Source organism: Mastomys coucha, unplaced genomic scaffold (genome assembly GCF_008632895.1).
Source record: "Mastomys coucha isolate ucsf_1 unplaced genomic scaffold, UCSF_Mcou_1 pScaffold15, whole genome shotgun sequence".
Lineage (NCBI taxonomy): Eukaryota > Metazoa > Chordata > Mammalia > Rodentia > Muridae > Mastomys > Mastomys coucha.
In genome coordinates, this window is record NW_022196897.1 from 78,801,957 (window position 1) to 78,824,491 (window position 22,535).

Sequence of the window (22,535 nt, forward strand, 5' to 3'; positions counted from 1 at the left end):
TTTACTCTCTCCTTTTTGGCCTGAGGCTTTGATCAGCTGCTCTTGGTCTCTGAGCTTCTGATTCCTGCTGATTCCTATCTCTGGGTATTGCCAGGCTGCAGGAGGAAGAAAGAAACAAGGATCAGGTGTGTGTGTGTGTGTGTGTGTGTATGTGTGTGTGTGTGTGTATGTGTGTGTGTGTGTGTTAGGGGGTTAGGTGTGTAGGCTGTTTGTGGGGTGGGTACTACTGACTCTAAGCACTTTCTTCTAGCCCAGTGGCTATGCCTTTGATCTCAACTAAGGCAGCTGCCCCTGGCCCACCCTGACTCTGGCATACCAGGCTTACTCAAAACCAGGCAGCCAAGTTGCATAGCCCCAGGGCCCTTACATGGGCTCTTCCCTCTACCAGACCACCTTCCTCACTCATTCAGATCACAGATCACACATCAATCACATGAGTGGCATATCCTCCTCTTCACTTTCACAGCTCTGAGGCCTAGGGGCTCACTTGCCTTGTCTCCTCTGTGTCCCAGCTTTGTGGAGCTTTAAAACCTTGCTGTCTAGTTTGCGGTGGCCCAGCACGGCACAAGGCCTGACATCAAGTAGGTGCTCAGTAACCCTCTGAGTAAATACAGGCATGAGGAAGAAGAGAGAGCAAAGGGAGAGAAGAGAGGGGCACAGGAAGGTGGAAGGAAGAGCCTGCCCAGTGCTGTATGGCTTCATCACTGCCAGGCAGCGCTTCAAAAACAGACAGGGCATCTTTGCCGGCCCAGGATGTGTATGTGGAGGGGAAATGCACTTTTGGACTGGTTATCTCTTTACTCTCTGCAAGTTTCATCTGGGCAGACCCACTGTGAGCCAGTGCTCTCTAGCTGAGAGCCTTGTTCCCAGCCTTGAGGGTTTAGGGACTTGGTAGGGACAAGCACCCTCTTGGTGTCAGGTAGCACAGGAGAGGACAAGGACGGGATAGGTGTCTGACCAGAGGCCACGTGGAGGACCAGAAAGAAGAGAGGGATACTAGAGAGCAGGGAACTGGAGCCTTTGGGAGGATGAGCAGTCTACCAGGATTAAGCTTCTGGCTGCCCACGCTCACCAAGTCCACACAGGAAGAGCTTCCAGTTACCAAATCTGGATATATCTGTCCTGGATCATAAATTGGCCAGGGTAAGAGATCAGCAAGTCCTATGATAACTCTTAGGGGAGGGTATGTAGAGAATCCAATATATAGTTAGGCAACCTCACCCCACCAAAGCCATTCTTCTGTCTTGGGACAGAATGGCTCACCTGCAGGCCCCATAGCTGGCTCTGGGTGAATAGAGGGCAGACGTGCTATGCTTCTAGATTTTAAACCCCTTCCTGGGGCTAGAGACAAAGAGGGAGCAATGCCTGCTGCCTTCACCTGTTCCACTGGGCAGCTCTCCCATCAGGCCCTGCTATTAATTATAGAAACAGGAAGCACTCGTGGCATTCTCGTACCACTGGAGACAGCCATGCCTTTGCTGGTTTGAGGTTCCTGCAGTCACCATGGTGCCACTCAGGCAGCATTGGAGCAGGTAGGCTGTGAGTGGGCTGGAAAGTGAGCCTCAAAAGCGGGGACAGTGATTCTCCCAGGCTGAGGGAAGTCACTCAAAGCCAGTAGTCAACTGTGTCAAGGCTAAAACCATACCCTTTGTCCTCAGTGCTGCCAGAGAGCAGCCAGACAGGTAGTCAGAAAACTAATGTCTACCTGCCGCAGGACATTGGCTGGAACTGTCAGAGTCAGGCATTTTGCCCCTCTCTCCACACACTGGTTTCACCACATACCTGGTTTCACCACAGATAAAGAGCCTACCTAAGGATTCAACCAAAGTCAGAGACAGACTACTGGAATGTTTGGGTGGGTGTTTCTAGAGAGGGCTAGCTAAGGAGGGAAGACCCACGAGGGATGGGGTGGGACCAGTCCCCTGGACCTGGATCCCAGACTGAATAAAGGGTCAAGGCAGGAAACCAGCTGAGCACCGACTTCATCCCTGCTTCCTGGCTGTGGATGGATGCAGTATGAACAGTGCCTTGGGATCTGGTCCCCATAGCAACAGCAACTCTCACTACATTTCCCTGTCATGGTGGACCCCACGCTCAAACCATGACCAAAGCAAATCCTTCTTTCCCTAAGCTGCTCCTCTAGGGTATTTTATAACAGCATTGAGACTGTAATACCACTGAGGAGCCATGATGGATCCTTCAGATCTTTGAGTCATTCCAAGAACCTCAGACTATGGCTTCCAGGTGAGGGCAGTTTTGTTAATCCACACTGTAACAGCTACACACAATAGAAACTTCAGTGTCTTAAAAGGTTTTGATTTCTATAACTAAACCTGCCAGTGTTCACCACATTCAGGTGATCGAGTGCTATCATCTGAAGTCCGATCCACACCCCAAGGATTCACAAATGGGACCTCATAAAATTGCAAAGCTTCTGTAAGGTAAAGGACACTGTCAATAGGACAAAATGGCTACCAACAGATTGGGAAAAGATCTTTACCAATCTTTCATCCATAGAAGGCTAATATCCAATATATACAAAGAATACCCAAGATACAATTCACAGACCACATGAAGCTCAAGAAGAAGGAAGACCAAAGTGTGAGTGCTTCCATCTTTCTTAGAAAGAAGAACAAAATACTCATGGGAGCAAATATGGAGTCAAAGTGTAGAGCAGAGACTGAAGGAAAGGCCACCCAGAGACTGTTCCACCTGGGGATTCATCCCATATCCAAACCCTGACACTATCGTGGATGCCAAGAAGTGCATGCTGAAAGGAGCCTGATATAGCTATCTCCTGAGAGGCCCTGCCAGAGCCTTACAAATACAGAGGCATGTGTTCACATCCATCCATTGGACTGAACACAGGGGTTCCCAATGGGGTCCCCAATGGAGAAGTTAGAGAAAGGACTGGAGGACTGAAGGGGTTTGCAACCCCATAGGAAGAACAACAATATCAACCCCCCAGAGCTCCCAGAGACCATGACACCAACCAAAGAGTATACATGACTCCAGCTGCATATGTAGCAGAGGATGGCCTTATCAGGCATCAATGGGAAGAGAGGTCCTTGGTCCTATAAAGGCTTGATAGATGCCCCAGTGTAGGGGAATGGAGAGCTGGGGGGGGCGGTTAGGGAGTGGGAGTGAGTTGGTGGGGGAGTGGGTAGTTGTGTTGAGGAACACCCTCATATAAGCAGGAGAAGGGAGGATGGGATAGGTGGTTTCTGGGAGTGGGGGAAACCAGGAAAGGGGATAACATTTGAAATGTAAATAAATAAAACACCCAATAAAATTTTTTTTAAAAAATTACATTTATTAAAAAAAAAAAAGTACTACGGGAGTGATGATCAACCTCCCAGATCCCACCCCACTGGCTTCCATGTTGAGAGTGGGTTGGGTCTAAAGACAGGTGTCAGTAAAGAATTTGGTACTGATGCCTGATGCATGGCAAACACACCCAGATGTGGGGTGTTATTCACCACAGAGAAAACCAGGTGAAAATTAAGGGCTTGGGTGACCTTTCTGTGTTGGGCTTTTATATTAACTGGTATTTTATGTGCATTCCTGGGCCACTCTGTTTAATTGATTTAGAAGCCCTTCCAGGAACTGGCCACTGCCCAGAATCTAGGCATGCCATTTTGGGGTGACTGACAGAGATTTCTGTGGTCATTTTTTTTCAAAGGGCAAACATTATAATTTAGAAAAGCAGTTGACAAATTGTAAACTAAGTAATCCAGCCCCCGTCCTGAACTCAGGAGTCCCCGGGAACTAATTTTCTTTTCTTTTCTTTTTCTTTTTAAAGACTTTTTGTTGATTCTTTGTGAATTTCATACCATGCACCCCAATCCCACTCATCTCCCATCCCTTCATATTTGACCTCAGCTCTGGGAAACTCTCAGCCAAAATAAAATAAAATAAAATAAAAACAAATAAAACATCTTGCCATGCAAGCTGCAGTGTGTTGTAGAGTATACCCCTCTGCCCACACATCTTGACTTGCAAATATTCATTGCAATGGGTCCTTGGTCTGGTTTGAACCCTTGGGCTTCTGCTACACTATCAATACTGGATCCTCACAGGGATTCCTCTCAGATATCCTGTTGTTTCCCTGTGTCATGGAGATTCTACAGTTTTGGGTCTGTAGGACTGGCCTGTTTATGTGGTTCAGCAGCTCATACATAAAATAGATGTTGGACCAGGCCAACTCAAAGCCCTGGATCCAGGCCTGAGTGGCAGTTGAGTTGGTCAAGGCCAGCTCTCCCACTGATCTCTGGGCCAACTTCCTCCAGCATCACAGCTGGTAAAGGGTGGGCCAGCCCTGCATAGTCCTTGGATACCAACATGGTCCCAGGCAGAAGCCCAGACCAGGGCCGTCCACATAGCCTTTGGTGGTATATGAGCCACAGACATGGACACAGACCACTACTGCTGCACAGCCACAGACCCTCAGCTGTGGCATGGCCTGGGACTTCACCACAGCCTCAGGTGGAAGGCTCCTCACATGAAGCTGCTCCTCTCCACCCTCACACCTCCAGTTCCATCTCTCTTCATAATACTCAAGCCTTTCTTCACCACACACTTGCATATCACAGTGGCTCCCTCTTTGAGTGGGTCACGTGGTAGGCTGGCCTCTGGGTGTCTCACCCACCTGCAGCTGAGGGTATCTGTGGTCATTTTGAAGAAACAGAGAGCATGGCTCTGTAGAGATGAGCATCCTTGCATGGTTGCGCTGGGAGAAACAGATTATATTGAGGTTGTTTTGACTAACAAGTGCAGGTTGCAAGCCCAGGCGAGGTGACAAAGTAGTTCATTGCTGGAGGAGATCTTCACAAAGCTGCCTTTACACAGCCACCCACTTCCTGAGCATCTGCTCTCTCTCCAAACATCGGAACTCCATCGATCTTCTTCCCAAAGCCAGATCACACCCAAAGCTCCCAGGAAAATAGGCTGTTTCTACCTGATGCCAAATGGTTTTCAAAGGTGTCTAAATAGGGGATAGGGAGATGATTCAGCTGGTAAAGTGCTTGCTGCACAAACATGACCTGAACTAGGATCCTCAGCACACATGCCAAAGTCACACTTGGCAGGATGTACCTGTGACCTCATGGCTGGAGGAGCAGAGACGGGTGTAGCCTGAGCTTCACCCACCAGTCAACCTAGCAGAAACAGCAAGCTCCAGGTTCAGCAAGAGACTCTGTCTCAGACAATAACATAGAGGAAGACACCCAGCCTTGACCTCTGGCTTTTACACACGCAGCCATGGGCCTGCACCACTGCACATACACGTATACATCATATACATTCAGATAAGCAAACAAACAGTACAGATAGAAATAGAAGAATGCAACTGACTTTGATCCCTGGCCACACAGGTGCACACGAACATGAAGAGACAGATTCTTCCCGAATTCGGGGCTGGAGATCTGGGCTCATTTGTTACTCCTGCCCTGACTGTTACCCTCTCACTCAGTATCCCAGCCTTCAGCCTCCCCGTCCATCTGTCTGCTGCTCTCACTGAGGCTCAGGCTTCACATCTTGCTTTTGGGTTTCCATCCTCACCACCGCCTTCTACTACTTTGTTGCCCAAGGTAGTGTGTAGTGAGATTTTTGTTTTGTTTTTAAACATAGAAATGTTATGGGAATGTTTTTGTTTTAATCCCAGGTGTGGGATATGGGACTACTTCAGACTGTCCACAGCAACAGACTGTGATTTGCCTCGTGCTCTGGCAGGGGCATGATTTTGCCAGCTGCAGATAGTTTTTACAAGTGTATGACATTTGGAATGCTGGGGACTCTTCAGAAGCTTTGAGAGAGTCCCGAGAGAGGGGTGGAGGCTGCTGCTCCTCATGCTGCTGGTTGCTGGTGGCCTGTTGTTGGTTTCTGGTTGTTGGCGGGAGATATCCTGATGATGAAGATCAAATTTACCCCCAAGGAACTTGACACCCTTAATTAGCAGGAAATAGTCTAACAATATTGATGCCCCCTTTCCCCTCTAGCCCTTTCTTTTCTCCTTCCTAATGTTGGGGTGGGAGTTGGAAGGGGTAAGGGTAGAGAAGGGTGGTAGAAATAGGAACCCAGAAAGCAGCCACAAGTCTGGTTAGAGTGGTGGCCAATGCTTCTCTTGGTCCTGCAGGCTTCCTTGGGAACTAAGGAGCAGAAGGAAGCACAGACATGGTGGTACAAACCTGCAACCTTAGAACTTGGGAGGCTGAGGCAGGAGCATGGAATGCTCAACCCCTGGTTGGGCTACATAGTGAGTTTGAGGCTAACCTGAGCTACATAGCTAGACCCTCTCTAAACAAAAAGTAAGAAAAGTGTACTAAATGCTGCAGGCTTTAGTCTAGTGTAGCCTGCAACCTGCTGTGTGACTTGAGTGAAGCACTTTACCGCTCTGGTTGCTTCATCTATAAAATAGACAAGGTCTGTTTTTAATGCTAACAGGATCCATTTTCAGGACCCCAGATGCCCAGGCTCAAGAAGCCAGTTTCTTTGGGCAAGCATGCAGCACTGGGGTAGCCCCAAGTTCTGACTGGGCACCTCATCAAAGGCAGTCCACAGCAGGGGGGCCTGGAGGGTGCAGACATGCGCATCCTGGGGTCCTCAGAGGAAGTAGTGGTAGACCTGGGATGCTGCTGCTTAGGGTCACCTTATCTTGCCACATACCCAGCCTCAACAGCAGCACCCTTCAGGAGTCTCACTGGGACCTGGTATCTGTTAGCCCTCCCATGGTTCCACATCTTGTTGACAAGCTGGGTAAAACTGCCAGGAAACCTCCCCACCCCTACCCCACCAGGTGACAGATACACACCGTTATCCAGTGTGTTAGTTTTATGTCCAATCAGGAACCAAAGCCATCCAGGAACTTTACCAAAGGACATCCCAGTTCTGGCCACCTTTGCCCCTGGAAAAGGTTACATACACATGAATGGATCACCCATGCACATGGCAGTAACAGAGGCCTTCACTTGGGTGCCCATATTTCTAGCTACCACGGAGGGGCCGCCCAGGTTAAGACAGACAGTGGGGTCATCCAGTAACAGCCAGCACCAAATTCTCATGTTCCCGGGCTAACTGTGGAACCTTGGCCTCCTCAGCTCTAGCTGTCTGCCCTCCATGGTAGACATTGTCTGAGTGAGTAAAACCCATAATCCACCTGCAGTTAATCCGATCCAAGTCTTCTTTAGGCTAGTCCCCCTTTATAGGGGGCATCACCGAAAGGCACTTTAATTCTTTCTCTCAGTATGTGTGGTCGGTCATAAGTGTCCATACTCTGGTAGAGTCTAGAATATTAAATTCACCTGTGAATCCTGTATTATACTGTCTAGAAGAGTCAGGGGTGCCTCTGAGTATGGTGACAGTGTAGGAGGACACAATAACCACCTAATTATTTTGTTCCTCTTTATAAAAAGCTACCTTTCCCCCCCAAGGGTAAATATTTTTTTTTACAGGGGTCTAACTTAGAGCTGGTGACAGTTATTTCAGGATTCAGAGTCTCTGAGGACCCAGATAGCCAGATTATTATGCGACAGACCTTGAGTCTCAAACAGAAGGGAGCGCTTGGCTGCTCCTAGCCTTGTGAGGGGTGTCATGCAGGGCCCTTGACCTCCGTCTGGGCAGGCTGAGTCTGGCATGAGAAGGATTCCGGGCGCTAACTCTGCAGACCAAGTTCTGGGATATAGCTATTCCCTCCTCTTTTTGTACGAGAGGCCTCAGATCATAAACACATTGATTTCCTATCAGGCAGACAAGCTGGGCCGTGGCAGGAACAAGCTGCTAGGCAGGAAGGGGAGGCCTGGCTTGGCCCTGGGTTTTGCTGACTCATGGTAGAGGATGCTAATGCCAGACCTAGCAAGCCTTGAAGCCAGGGCCTCCGTGTCTGCCCAGCAGCCCTGATGGGCACTTGAAACTGCTTCTGCTTTACAGGGAGCCACAGGCACAATGAAAGCAGGGCCCTGCTTTAACTGAGGGTCTAGCCAGCTTTGGGCATCTTGAGATCAGTGCTTACTATCCTGCTCCTCCATCCCAAATGGGCCTCTGGTTGCTATCTTAGACCCACCATCGCCTTGGGTTCAGGGTTATCAGGGCTGGCTGATTAACTGCTGGAGACAACAGGACCTTCGGGACAGAGCCCCTCAGGTGAAGGCAATTATCTAACTTGTCCAGGCTGGCCCTACTATGGGAGTTGCCACACTCAGGGGCTCCTCAAGCAATGATGGTGATAACTTCTTGGGACCATATGCAAAGTAGGGGCTGAGACAGTGACCCAGCAGCCCACACCCTGACCAGACAGCCTAAATACCTGTACCTCTCTCTGACCCAAATTAGGCCTGAAGCTCATGTCCTTCATCTTGTATCCTTGTGTCTATATCTGAGGATGGATGGAGGAGTCCCTGGGTCCCATTATCTTCTCTTCTCAGTGTGGCCACATTGAAGAAACCCTTCTGAACTCAAGCTGGTGAGCATTACCAGCTTTAATTAGCTTGCTAGGGATGGGTGGCTCAGCCTAGTCTCTGGGGTTCCATGAACCAGGCTTTTGCCCTGAAAACTCCAGTAGTACTCTGGGACTCCAGGTCACCCTTGTGTGTAACATTGACGTCCTAGACTCTTGCTTCATGGCACTCAACTGGCTTATGCCAAGTCCTGATGTGGAGCTTTGTGAAACATCTTCCTGTGGCCAGTCCTTCCCCTGAGCTGCCCATCTAAGTCTCAAGTTTATCCTAGGTGACAGGGCTAAGCAGCTTACCTAAGATTATTGACCTTGTCTGTTCTGGACTTGAACTTGGATCTGATGGCAGTGTAAAACCTTCTGGAATTGAGATTACCCCTTAAGTTCAGATCTGTAGGTAATGACAACCTTGTGCCCATGCAGGACTGGCAGAGCTGGGCTGTAGAGTAAACTACTTCTAGGAAGGTATTTGCCACATCTGATGCTGGGTGGTCCTTTTCAGTACCTGGCTGTAGTGGCAAAGCCCTGAGCACTCATACTCCAAGATGAGTGGGTGCTACCCCCTTCAGTTATACAGATGGGCAAGCAGAAGCAGCCAGAGGCAAAGCTGGTCCAGGGCTCTCTACAGAAATCCCTCCCATGCCAGGCTCAGCATCCTCCACTTTAGCAGACCGCAGACCCTTGGTGCTCTTGTCAGATGGATGCAATCCTAGCTTTTCCATTTGTTTGCTTGTTTGTTTGTTTGTTTGTTTGTTTGGGTCGTTTTGTTTCATTTCTTTTGAGTCTTCTGAAGTGGTTTGGACCATTGACCATGATGGGGAAAGCTCACTAAGGCTAACCAAAGGAAGAACTGGAGGGGTGGTGGCTTCAGGGGGTAAGTAGCTTGCCTGTTATCACAGCGAGTAAAGGGAAGACATGGCCAAGCAGATTCTGTGTCCAATGCTTGGTGTGACCTGACAGACCCACACAGGGCTAAAGATGCTGGAGATACCTAGAGCAAGCAGGTGCTTTGGGCCAGTATAGTGGGTGCTGACTGCTCAGAGGTGTACCTATGGAAGGAGGACAGGACCTGGGGTCCAGCAAGCTCCAGATGACTCATGAAGAAAGAGGAAGAAGGGGATGGAGGAGAAGAGGTGGGGAGGGAGGAGGGAAAGGAAGTAAAGGGAAAGAAAGGGGACAAAGAGAGACAGAGAGACAGAGACAGAGGGATAGAGACAGAGAGACAGACACAGAGAAAGACAGACAGAGACAGACAAACAGAGACAGAGAGAGTGTTCCAGGGACTTCACTTAGGAGCTTGGGGCTGGCCCAGTTCACTCATGCAGACACAGATCAGCAGGCCCTGCTTTCATACAGCAGACATCGGTGTGAAGACAGACATGTGTTCGCAATCCCCCTCCCAAAGGGCAGACTTGTAGGGGTGCATCCCCTTAGCTGCTGTGATTCCCCACCACTGCTCCTCCCACCTTTCTATTCTCTCTTCTGTCTCCTCTGATCCTCTCTTGACATTTTTCTCTCCCCCTCCTCTCCCTCTAATCTTGCGGACTTTCCACTCACCACCCCCCTCCTCTCTTGTTTTTTTGTGTGTCTAATTCCAGGTTCCCTCCCTCTGTCTCCTTCCTGCAGCAGGTGGCTCTCTGACCTCCTCTCTCTGGGTACCATCTTAAGTATCCTTCCTCTCAGACCATCTCTGTCCCTTGTCAACTCTGTCACTCTGCCCTGTCTCCTTTCCATTCTGTCAGGACCCACATCCCTGTGTCCCCTGTCCCCAGCTCCTACTCTGAAAAAGAGCTCCCGGAGGCCAGCCAGCAGGACGCAAAAACACCCAGGGCCTCATAACCTGAAGGGCAGGATTGATGAGAAAATAAATTCCTGATTAGTGTTTTAATTTTGAGGATCTTTGGAGGGGACCGAGCAGCAAGGGAGGCTGCTGGAGAAAACCTGCATTATTAAAGCTACAAATCCTCCCTTGCCAAGAGGCTGGAGGAGAATAAACAGTTCTTCCTTGGGAATGGGGATGTTGAGGCACAGGAGGGGCAGGCAGGAGAATGGATGTTCCCTCCCCCCCCCCCCCAACAGAGGCTTCTGGGAGGGGCAGGCTTCCTGGGTCCTGTTTTCTTGTTTCTGGCTTCTATTAGGCTTTGGAGCATTGTCTTCTGTGATGGAGAGATAAAAGAAGCCAGGTTGGTTCCACTCTGTCCACACTGGCAGATGCCCAGAGGAACATGATTGTTTATCAGCTATGGACAATGGGTGGGATGGAAGAGCCCAGGTGTCAAACTTGCAGGACTGGGTTCAGTCTTGTTTCTGCTCTGTGCCCCAGCTTCCCCAAGTGCTGGGTGTCCAGAAACATCTTCTGCTCCAAGGGTATATGAGGATGGCACGAGCTAGCTCGTGTGTAAAATATGGCTGTATGCTTGCCCATCCCACACGTCACTCCCTCCTCCATACTCCCCAGGGCTGGCAGAGACAAGGTCATTTGGGCATGCCTAGGTTTTCACATGGGCACTTGTGCAGCATCTGAGCTGAGACCCTCAAATTTACACAGCAAGTGTCCTTATCCACTGACTGTCTCCCAGTCTCTGCTTCAAGCATTCTGAGGAACCTCCACATTGGCCCCACCCCCATAGTAGCTTTTTTTCTTTTTTACAGATGGCCTGAGACCTAAGCCCCTAGCCAGAGATCACAATACCCCAAAGGAGTAAAGGGAGACTGAGTGTGGGTCTGGCCTGGGTCCTCAGCAGGCTCCCTACAGGAAATATACTGACTACTCTTCTGTTGGAAGGTTTTCTGGGAAAGGCAACCAGGTGCCGGGCTGGAAAATGTGGATCCAGCTCAGGAACAGGTCTGAAAGTCCCTTGGGGTGAAGGCTAGTGAGCAGTGTCACTAGGCAGAGGCCATTGCATCCATAGTTCTGAATAAGCCTGGCCTCCCATAGCACATCACTGGGCAATAAGACTCACTTACTTGGTTCCTGCATAAACCCTGAGAAATCCTGTCTTGAGATCTGTTTTGAGAAAGAGCTGAAGTCAGCCCCAATTCTGTAAGTTCCGGGGCTCATGGCCTTCTCATACCCTCATGGAGTGCTTTCCTCTTAGTTAAGCTTAATTGTTAAAAAAAAAAAAAATGTGTTTGAAAGCCAGGCAGTGGTGGCACATACCTTTAATCCCAGTACCTGGGAGGCAGAGGCAGAGGCAGGTGGATTTCTGAGTTTGAGGCCAGCCTGGTCTACAGATTGAGTTCCAGACTGCCAGGGATATACAGAGAATCCCTGTCTCGAAAAAACCAAACCAACCAACAAACAAACAAAATGTGTTTAAGCCTGACTAGCCCTTTCTCCAGGAGCTCCAGGGCAGGGACCCAGGGAAGGGAGCATACATCCTGGGGTGGATGAAGGGGTCTGGTTTCCTGCTTCCCTTGGGAACTTGTCTATAGCCCAGCTCCATCCTGGGTGTCAGGAGACACGTGGCTGTAGTAGTCTCTCAGCTAATTTTGCTAGTGTGGAGTGTTGGGTGGGCAGGGTGGATGAAAAGACTGTTGCTTATGTTCTAAGGTATGCATGGCTACCTTGGGCCACCTGACCTTGGGAAATGACCATAGGAGATGACGTTCCCTTTCTGTGCCTCCATTTCCTGCTCTGCTAAGTAGAGATATAAATACACCCCACCCCTCAACCGCTCTAAGTTCAAGGTCAGCCTGGACTGCATAATGTGGTCCTGGCTCAAATAACCAACACACAGTAAAACATTTCTCTTGGGGAACCATCCAGGTTGGCCTCCACACCCAGGGGGTACCTTGCCACACCTGCTGCAATGGCTGTCAGCTGTCTGTCTGCCCTGTTGTTCATGGTCTTCTAGACATTATTGTGGCCACCACTTGGTGCCCCTCCGGCCTCAGCCTGGCTATCAGTAAACCTTGTCTCGACCCCTCACACCACCAAAGCCACCAATCGCTCAGCAGTACCCACACCCTGAGTGAACTATGCCCAGGAGCTCCAGCAGTCCTCCTGCTTCCCCCTCAAGTCCGTGCTGTCACCCGACTTGTAGAAGAGGAAACTGAGGCTTGGTTCCTATTGTGAGGATTCCTTCCCTGGGAAGTGGATGTAAACACTACCCACCCCTCCTCCTAAGGTCTCAATGACAAGTCGTAGCTCACTCCAGGGAACCAGTGAGTTTATTGGGCTTAGAGAGCATGGGTGAAGACTTCTGACAAGAGCAAGAGGACCCCCAAATCAGCCACACTAGAAAGTCTTCGCCCTGCATGGATGATGGCTTCCCCCAGTCACATAATGGAATCCTCTTCCCTTATTCTTTCCCAGCCATTATTTTAGCTCATTCTGAAGTCCCCTGCTGTTATGGATTATATATGCTCTGCCCAGGGAGTGGCATATTAGAAGATGTGGCCCTGATGGTGTAGGTGTTTTACTGGGGACATAGTCTTTAAGACCTCATCCTAGCTGTCCGGAAGTCAAATTTTTCCTAGTAGCCTCTGGATGAAGATGTAGAACTCTCAGCTCCTTCTCTAGCACCATGTTGGCCTGGATATAGCCATGGTCCCACTATAATGATAATGGACTGAACCTCTAAACCACCCCTAACTAAATGTCATCTTTATAAGAGTTGCCTTGGTCACAGTATCTGCTCACAGCAGTAAAACCCTAAGACAGCTGCCATGAGTAGGTAAGAGAAAATTGCATCCTAATGGCTGGATACTCAGATGAGGGTCCAATGACCTTCCCTGCCCCTCATTCTGGGAGGAAATACCAAGTTCACAGCTCCATTGGGCTCACAAGTAGGCACGCCTGATTTCATTAAGATGGCCACGGTTTGGCTGTGAGGAGACCCCTTTCAGCAGTTCCCATGAGTAAATTGTCTGAGGTCATTCACTGCGTGGAAAGTGTGCAGGGACTTAAACTATGTGTACCTGTGAAGTGGCATCATTCACACAGATGGGAGCAGCTGGGAGCGAAGTACAAGTAGGTGACCAGGGACTCTGGAAGCAGAGCAGGGAGGAGACAGAAAAAAATGGTAGGGGGAAGGATGGAGCCTGGAGAAGAAGCCCAGATGCTAGAAAATCCAACTTGCTATTCTGTTGATGTCTGTGGCAAAAAGATCCTTGCCATTTTGGTAGGAGGACCAAGCCCACAAATTAATTATCTAGTTCAGTCTTCAGATGTGTTGATGAGAAGGAAAATTGGCCTAGGCAGTCTCTGGACTGTAGCTCTCTGTGTGTCCTCTGGAAGGTAGCTCAACCTCTCTGTGCCTTAGTTTCCTCACCTATAATGTGGAAGAACCATGCAGGGCTAGATTGAGTATCAGATGGAGGTCTCTGCATGGAGCTGACGTGACCTGATTTGAGCTCCTGTGTGCTGTCTGCAGTCCAGCTCCCATCCACACAGTCATTCCCTGGACTGAAGAGAGGAGGTGAGACAGACGGATCACAGCAGCACTTCCTGCTCCACTGGATGACCTAAGATGGAGCCAGCCCTTCTGGAAAAGAGCCACAGGAATGTGGACAGGCCATCACTTAGGGGTTTCAGAGTGTTTCTGCAGGGGCGCTGTCCCTGCAAATGGAGGAAAACAACTGGAAGTACAAAGAGCTGTTCCATGGAGGACTGAGCCTCAGGGAAGAGCCCTCACCTCTGAGCTAGAAAGGAAGCTGGGGCAGGAAGCAGGAAGGCCTGGCTGTTGCTGTGCCTGCCATTGCTGCAACCAGTGTCCTGGGATGACCGTGGCTGAGGACAGGCTGCAGCCTCTCTGACTATCTCTGAACTCTTTACGAACAGTTCACAGAATCCCCAGGAAAGCTCAGTTCTGAGCATGCGCCGGTACACACCCGGATTTTCCTGTGTCTAGAACTCTAGAGGTAGTTTTCCAATGCCAAAGGAGTGTGAGCTCTGAAGCCCACTTGGACTGACACTGCACCTCTACCCTCGGAGGCTGGTGACCTCCCACATCTTCTTTGACCTCGTTGAGCCTCAGTTTCTGCTTCTTTAAAACGGGTTCTGGCAGCATCCACTCCCCAGGATGAAGAGATGGGTAGAGGGGCTCTAAGTGGCCAGGGCTTGAGGAATGTGAGCCTCACTGCCTCCTCCTCACACTTTCCTCATCAAAAGGAAATCAAGTGAGAGAGGGAAGGGATCTGGGAAGAAGGGAAGGAATCAGGGAGTGAGGGAAGACAGGGAGGGAGAAGAGACAGAGGGAGGGGTGAGAGGGAGAGGGGAAGAGGGAGAGAAATGGCTCAAGGACACGTGACATGTCAGCAGGAGGCATAGGAGGAGACCTGGAGCTGTCTGAACTCAGGTCTGAGACCACACTCTCCTTCCTCTCTCTATCCTTACCGGACACATCCCAGAGGCTCTAGAAGGGGAGGGACCTAGAGCTGCCCTGACAGAGGATACATGGTTGGTCCCCTTTCCTGCTTTGTAAACTCCTTGGTAGTGCGTACATGAATCAATGCATTTAGATCACATTCCATCCCCACTCTCCACTCCAACTCCTCCAGGGCTCCTTCACCTCTCCCAACTTCATGTTCCTCCTTCCTCTTCCCCTCCTTTCCCCTCCTTCCCCGCTTCTTCCCTCCCCTTTCTACCCACTGTTCCTCCAGTGAGTCCTTCCTGCATGTGCACGGGCGTGGGGCCATCTGCTGGAGCATGGACAACCTACCAGTGACCATGCCACTCCTTTCTCCAGGGCCCTACAACCTACAATAGCTCCCAGTTAGGGGCGGGGCCCCCTGAGCCCCTCCCCATCCGTGCTTGATCCTGTGTGGATCTTGTGCCAGGAACCACAGCTACTGTGTTCATGAGTCCAGCAGCTCTGTCACATCTGGAAGATGCTCCTTCAAAGCAGTCATCCACAGCCCTTTGGCTCTTACAGTCTTTCTGTCCTCTAGTCCTCCATGTTCCTTGAGCCTTGGAGGGTGGTAAGAAGGGGTCCCTTTTCTACCTTTAAAATTTGTTGCTTTTCCCTCTTCTGAGACCCATCCTCCCTCTTCCTCTCCCCCCCGTTCCCTTCCCCTTCCCCCTTCTCCCTTTCTCTCCTCTCTCACCCCCTCCCTGTCACACACACTCACCCCCCCCACACACACACACACACAACCACATATGCTTCTGAATGGTGTCTGGCTTGCAGTGAATCCCCAAGTACAAATGAACTAATTTCAGTCCTCCTGATGGTGCTGGGAACCCTTGATCTTTCCTCAGAACTCCTCCGATTGACCCAGGTCTTCAGACACAGTAGCAGCTCATTGGAGAGTCTCTGGGGGGAAGCAGAGACTAAACTAATCACTCCCTAATCATAGTAAGCAAACGTGGGAGGTGGAGCACACAGAGGAGGACATCAGGTGTCCAGGATATCCGGTGTCTCCCTCCTTTGAGAAAGGGTCTGTCGTGGTGGTTTTTCAAAGCCAGGGTGTTGGCTCTCATGTCCCAGAGATCCTCCTGTTACCTTCCCTGCCACTTCCAGCCTCAGCCCATTACACAGCCTGCACAGTGAAGGTCGAGGCACTTGAACTTTGTGGGAGGTTGTATGGGATGAGCAGCTACCATCAACACGGCTAGGATGGCTTTAGGAGGCCAAGGACACATAGCCAAGAAGGAGCAGGGCTGGGAAATGTGATTCAGTCAGATTCTCTGGAGCTTTTGTCTGGACCCCTGCCTTGGTGACTGGGACACACACACACACACACACACACACACACACACATACACACACACATACACTGCTACTTTGTTTTGCAAAGCACAGTAATGCTTTGAGCATGGCACTCTCTAACACCGAAACCTCCAGTGAGTGGGGATCTCAGGCTTGTTCTAAGACCCAGGATGACCCAGGCAGGCCAAGTTTGGTCACAGTTCCAATTCTTATGGGCTCATCGATCACTGACTGAGGGTTGGGTGCCTGGCCAAATAAGTACAAACAGGAGCCAGGAAAGTCTAACCTCAGCTCTGCCTCTGTCTAGCTCTGGCCTTCAGGGAGAGGAAAGAGCTAAGAACTCCCTCCCTGAGATGCAGCGAGTGCCACAGTTGTGCTGGGCCCTCCCCGTGTTTGCACAAGCTTTTAGAATCTGAAGCATTTCCCCAACAGGCTTCACGCGGGAACACTGGCAGGCTGCCTGTCTAAAACAATGTCTAGGCTCCTTCCCTCACTCCAGCCGTGAGCCTGTGTATCTGTCAGCTATTGCCGCAGGCAATGCTGCAAAACAAATCATCCCTCACACTAGCCACTCACAGCCACAGACATTCAGCCACTCGTTGCTACAGGTGACTGACAATGGCATCTCAGGCCCTGAGGTCATGGACAGGCTCAGCAGTGTGCCTCTGTGGGAAGCTGTGGCTTACACTCTTGGGTTTACCATACAGGACATTGAAGGACAGTTGAAGGACATCATCCTGCCAGTTGAAAGACAGCAGCTGCTCAGGGAAACCTTATGATTTCATCACAGTGTCCGGGACCAGCTCTGTCCACACTAACAGACCCCTTCCCAGGCTCTGTCCTTCTCTCAATGCCAAGCCCATCCCCAGTAGTGCAGGAGCCTCATTCTTTCCAGTCCACACAAAGAAAGGTGAGCGTTGGTGAGCCACAAAGTAGTGGAACACAGCAGGAAGCCTCCAGCTTCATTTTGCAAATAGAAGTGACCCATTTGAGTCACTACTGACTCAGGTCTCCTTACCTGTCCTGAGTTCTAATGCTGCGATGATCGAAGGAGTCTCAGGTGGTGACAGGAGCTGTTACAGATGATCAGAGCATGGGAGACAATTTCTTGACCTTGGATAAGCCTAAGTCCTCTTGGCGCCTGCTTCTGTAAGGCCCCTCCTCTACAGGCTAATAGTCCAGGCCCTCCCTCACACCTTCTTCTGGATGGCTGGAGCTGTGAAGCGTAGACAGACAGGGCTGCACTGCCTCATCCAGCCACTGCCATTGCAGCTAACACACCTCCTCACAAGAAGAGAAGCAGAGAGGATGTCTGCCTTGTGAAAAAATGGTCTCCTCATACCCAACTGGCAATTTACCATGGGCACCAACTGTTTATAACATGGAGACAAAGGTGGCATGTGTGCGACTGTGGGCAGTGTAAGGGCTGCGGTAGGGGCAGGGGGACAGAGCTGGGCTGGGCCAGTATGGTCTGTGAGGTCAAAGTAACTTCCCTTCTCTGGCTCAGATTCCCTCCCTGCCTGTGGTGTGAGTGAGGGGGCTCTGGAAGGTCCTTCTTTTAAGCAGAGCTTCTTTGGTCCAAAGACTAAATTCCAGGTATCCCTCTCTACGTATCTGAATCTTAGTGGTTCAGTTAGTGAAGTCTGTGTACATAGAATCCTGGCTTTGATCCCCTGCACTTCATAAAGACAGGTGGAGTGATACATACCTATAATCACAGCATTCAGGAGAATTAGAAGTTCAAGGACATCATAGGCTATCTGGTGAATTCAAGGCTAGCCTGGGATAAATTAAACTGTCTCAAAATGAGAGTTAAAAAAAATCAAAAGTTCCTAGCCCTTTCTTTCCTTCTGTTTCCTTCTCTCAAGGAGGGAAACAGTATATGCTATGGCCCTCTCCTTTCTATCAGCGTATGCTCTCAGCTCCTGGGCTACAAGACTAGAGGTGGGTTCCAGGCAGGGCAGGTGGGCCCTTACTCCAACTATCTCTATCCATGAGCCACTGCTGCTCCCGGATGCAGGCTCCAGAGGCCTCCCACTGAGGCCCTGGAGAAGGGAGAGGCCTTTCAAGAAAAAGGTCACGCAGTTAGTTTGCAGATGGAGGCTGCCCTCCTACCCCACATTCAGCTCCATGTGCCCTCTGGTGCTCCCCACTTCCCCCCACCCCATCACTCAAGTGTCTGTGGAGTGTTGATGGAGTTTGCCCCTAGACAGAGGAGCCCTCTCTCTGGATGCTGGCAGCTTACTTTTTGACAAAGGTCCACACTAGAAAAGCATTTCCAGTCAGAGATATGAGGGAGGCAGACTCCAGCTTCTCCACCCCCACTGCCTCCCGTTCCCCATTGGCTCCTCATCCCTGAGTGTTCCTACCCTTTGTTAAACCTCCCTCGGGGTTGGTCCACTGAGTTCAGATATCAGGATTATAACCTGGTTCCTGCATCCAAATTGCCTCCCTCAGCCTCAGAACCTGCAGATAGGTGGCTAAAACAACTGGAGACACATACCGCCAGCTTGGAAAGACCATGAGAAAGGAGCAGTTGCTAGAAACTTTGGAGATCTATGATACATAGAGAGGGATACCTAGAGAAGCTATGCCCTTAGCAGAAAGACCCAGCCCACTAGAACCCATCCAGCGGCTAATGGAAGGCTTCATAGTTCCCAAGCCAGTGCGGGGTGTGCAAGTCCATGCAGGGTGATCAACATGCATTGGTGTGTACAGAGACCATGATTGCATTCACACATGTGGAAGCCATTCTGATTTCCAGGACATTGAGACAAAAAATGTGCTTGATCTACTCAGCTAGAGAGTGTGAGGCCTGGAGGCAGGGTAGTCTGGGCTCTGAAAACAGGTCGTCCCTCCTCCCTAAATGGAGGATGAATGATGCAAAGGAAGGAAGGGAGGAAGGAAGTACGGCTAGGCCTGAAGGTAGAAGCACTGTGACATTTGATGCCCTTAGGGAAGTCACTTGTGAGTTCTGCAAGTCTCTAACTCCCATAGGCAGCCCCAGACTCCACCTTCTGGATCCCTGGCAGCTGTTGGCCCTCCCAGTAGGAGGCTGGGAGACCAAGGCCTGCAGGAAGCCCAGACAGCTGCTGACACCAGCCCTCAGGGTGGAGGTAGAACATCTCAAATGGCTCCCAAAGGACCAGGGAAGCTGTCTATTCCACCTCCCTGCCAGGATAGAGGTTTAATCACAGTCCCCTCTTCTCTGAATTTAACTAAAGCACATTCTCAACCCTCTCCCTATACATGGCTCCTCATGACTTAGGTGGGCAGCCAGCTCTCTCAGTGAAGCTTGGGAATGGACAGACAACCCTGAAGGGACCCACGGCTCTGTCCCACCGCAGGTGTGGGCCCAGTCTTGTTTCCAAAGGAGCCTTGCAGAGAGGAACTGGGGAGTTCAACACGCTGCCACTGGTTCTTCTTCGGCCTCCTTTGTCATGGCCTGCGTAGCTAGTGGCATGGTAACTTCTCAATCATTGAGCAACCCTCACCCTTTGCCTGCCTGTGTTTGAGAAGCGCCATTGTCCAGGGCCATAAATCAACCTCTTTAATTACTACCAGTGACACATTTTGGCAGGAAGAGGTTCTGCTGAGGATGGAGTGAGGGGTCAACTACAAATATGCTTAAAACTGTGTCCTGCCCTGAGGGTCAATGGTCACTCTGAGCAACGTTCCTTGAGTGACAAAGACTGGGAGGAGTTACTGACTCTCACAGGACTCTGGCATGGATGGCACCAGAGCATTAAATGCACCAGCTTACAAAGAAGGGGGAAATCAGACTGAAGGACAAGTAGGTGCTTTCTCCCCAGTCTTGCTCTTCTCCCTTCCTCCCTTGTCTCCTTCCTTCCTTCATTACTAACTGTCTCACTTCTTCCACCCCCTCTCCTTCCCTCCCTGTCACCTCCACCCCACTTCCTCCCCTGGTAAAGAACCCTGCACTGAATGTTTTTGTATGGCTGCCTCCCTCTTGATATTCAGAAGCTTCTACATGCCAGATTTGGGATTGGGCTCAGCCATGGCCTAGCTGTGTCCCCGGAAGCTTCCAGTCTGCCTGACACATCTGGCATTTTAGTGGAGGCCAATACTGACCACAGACTGCCGATGCTTTGTTTAGCCCTGGCTGAGAGTCGGGAGGGAGGGAAGTTATGAGTGGATGTCTGTTGTTGACACATCAGACAGCCATGTCAGGGACACTAATGTCTTAGTCCTGTGGGAGTGACTAAGCCTTCTCTGAATGAAGCTCAGAGGGACAGCGAAAGCCTCCCTTGGGTTTAAGTACAAATGTTGACTGTGTGCAGAAAATGCCTACAGTAGATTTCTCCCCATGTTTATGGCTTGAAGGCTGTTCCTACTGAGATTTAGTGAACCCTGACTCCTTGTTCAGCTGTATATAATAACCCTGCTTCCCTATTTAGCTGTGTATAATAACCCCAACTTCTTGCTTATGTGTATGCAACAATCCTGCCTCCCTGTTCAGCTGTAGATAATAGACGCCCTGAGGGTGCTTCCTCCAGCACAGAGCCCAGCCCATCCAATCCCAGCTTTCTATACAGGCGTCTGTGCTTCTTGTCCTTTCTTCACTCCCTCTCAACACCAGTCAGGTCAGTCCCGGAAGCCCTGCGGGGTACAGCAGCTGAGCCTCAGAGAATGCCTCCTCTGCCCTTGCTTGTTCTTGGAGACACCAAGCAATCTGTGCCAGGATCTTTCACTCACAAACCAATCATCCCTGAGCCACAGACCATGTTAGTCCCTGAAGTTCACATGACACTTGCTTTTATCACAACAGACCAGTAGCTGCACGGTAAGAACCAGCAGCCCACTCAAGCCACCTGACAGTGTCCGAGGTGAGTCACCTGAATCTATTTGTATGGCCCTTCCAGACCTCCCTACAGCAGCCACAGTAGGGGCTCACGCCCATGCATCTTCCTTCTCTTCCTCTTGATCCACCAGGCTCCTTCCTCAGGTGGCTCTGGGCAATGTGACCCTGGGTAGTATTGGCCCTAGGTAGTATGGCTTGTGCCCTTCTGTTGGATGCTGATAGCAGCAGTCCTTCCAAATGGAAACTGTCTTGGGAGTTTTCTACCTTCCTTAGATCTGATTCCCAGCAAAGCCAAGCATTTAAAGCAAGCGGCAGGGCAAAGAAGACCCTGCATGGTGCAGTGATGGTAAAGATGAGGGGGCAGGGAAGAATGTGGGACTCACACCCATGTGTTTGGAAGGGCTGGCATGGAGCTCCAACGGCTGCACAGGGGCCATGAGCCTTCTAAGCAAGGACACAGTCCCACAGAGGCTAGGCAGCCAAAGTGGGGACTTACTTCTGGTGATTGCTGGGTCCATATGGATGGTGTTCAGACATCATTTCCCACTCTGTCCCAGTCCTCAGTAGCTCCTGACCTTTGCTGACTCACTCCTGTCCCTCTTCCCCCTCCTCGACTCTGTAACCCCTAGCATACGAGGGTGTTGGACAGTGAGCGAATGGAATTGTGTAGCAGACGGAGTCATTGGTATGTGTGTCACTCAGAAGCTCAAGTTCCTTGGGAATCTGACCAAGCATGTATTTCCTGTAAGAAAATGCAATGGGGTGGGGAAGAGGGACAGAGCCATGTGGAAGGGGTGACGGGTTCCCAGAGACTTGAGAGAGTCTTACATCCCCATCTCCTGAAGGACTAAGCTGGACCCCAGGAACAAAGAGGAGGGCCACTTTGTACTGACCTGGAAGAAGTGTTGAGCATAGAGAGGCTCGGCACATGGGGAGGAACCTGCATGGCTGAGCAACTTCCTTTAGAAGTCAGTTCGGGGAGGAAGTGAACTCAGTGGACTTCCTGTGACCTGGGCTGGCATGAAGGACACAGGATGTTAGGAGAGGTTCTTTGAGGTAAGACACATTAACTGAAATATTTGCTGAGTTCATTCATTCACTCATTGACTCATTCATCTATTCATTCATTCACTCACTCATTCATTCACTCATTCACTCATTCATTCATTCACTCATTGACTCATTCATCTACTATGTCGTTTATCCATCATTCATCTATTCATTTATTCACTTGTTCATTTACTCATTCATGCATTCATTCATTTATCCATCTATCCTCTCATTTATCCACTCATCTATTTATTCATTCACTCACTCATTCATTCACCATTCACTCATTTAGTCATTATGTTTTGTATATCTGTCACATTCTGCTGCATCTTGGTTCTCTGTCCCTGAGGAATTTAGAATCAGTCAGCAGAGATGTCTTATAAATGAACAAGAAAATAATGAACTGTCATTGAGTGACAATATCAAGTAGTGGGAGCAGGAAGATAAGGAGATAGGTCAGGCAAACACAAAAGGCTCTGTGCCAGAGGTAAGCATGGCAGGACATCCAGGGGAGGCTTTTCTGTGTGGTGACATGAACATCTGAGTGGGCTGTGGGTACCTG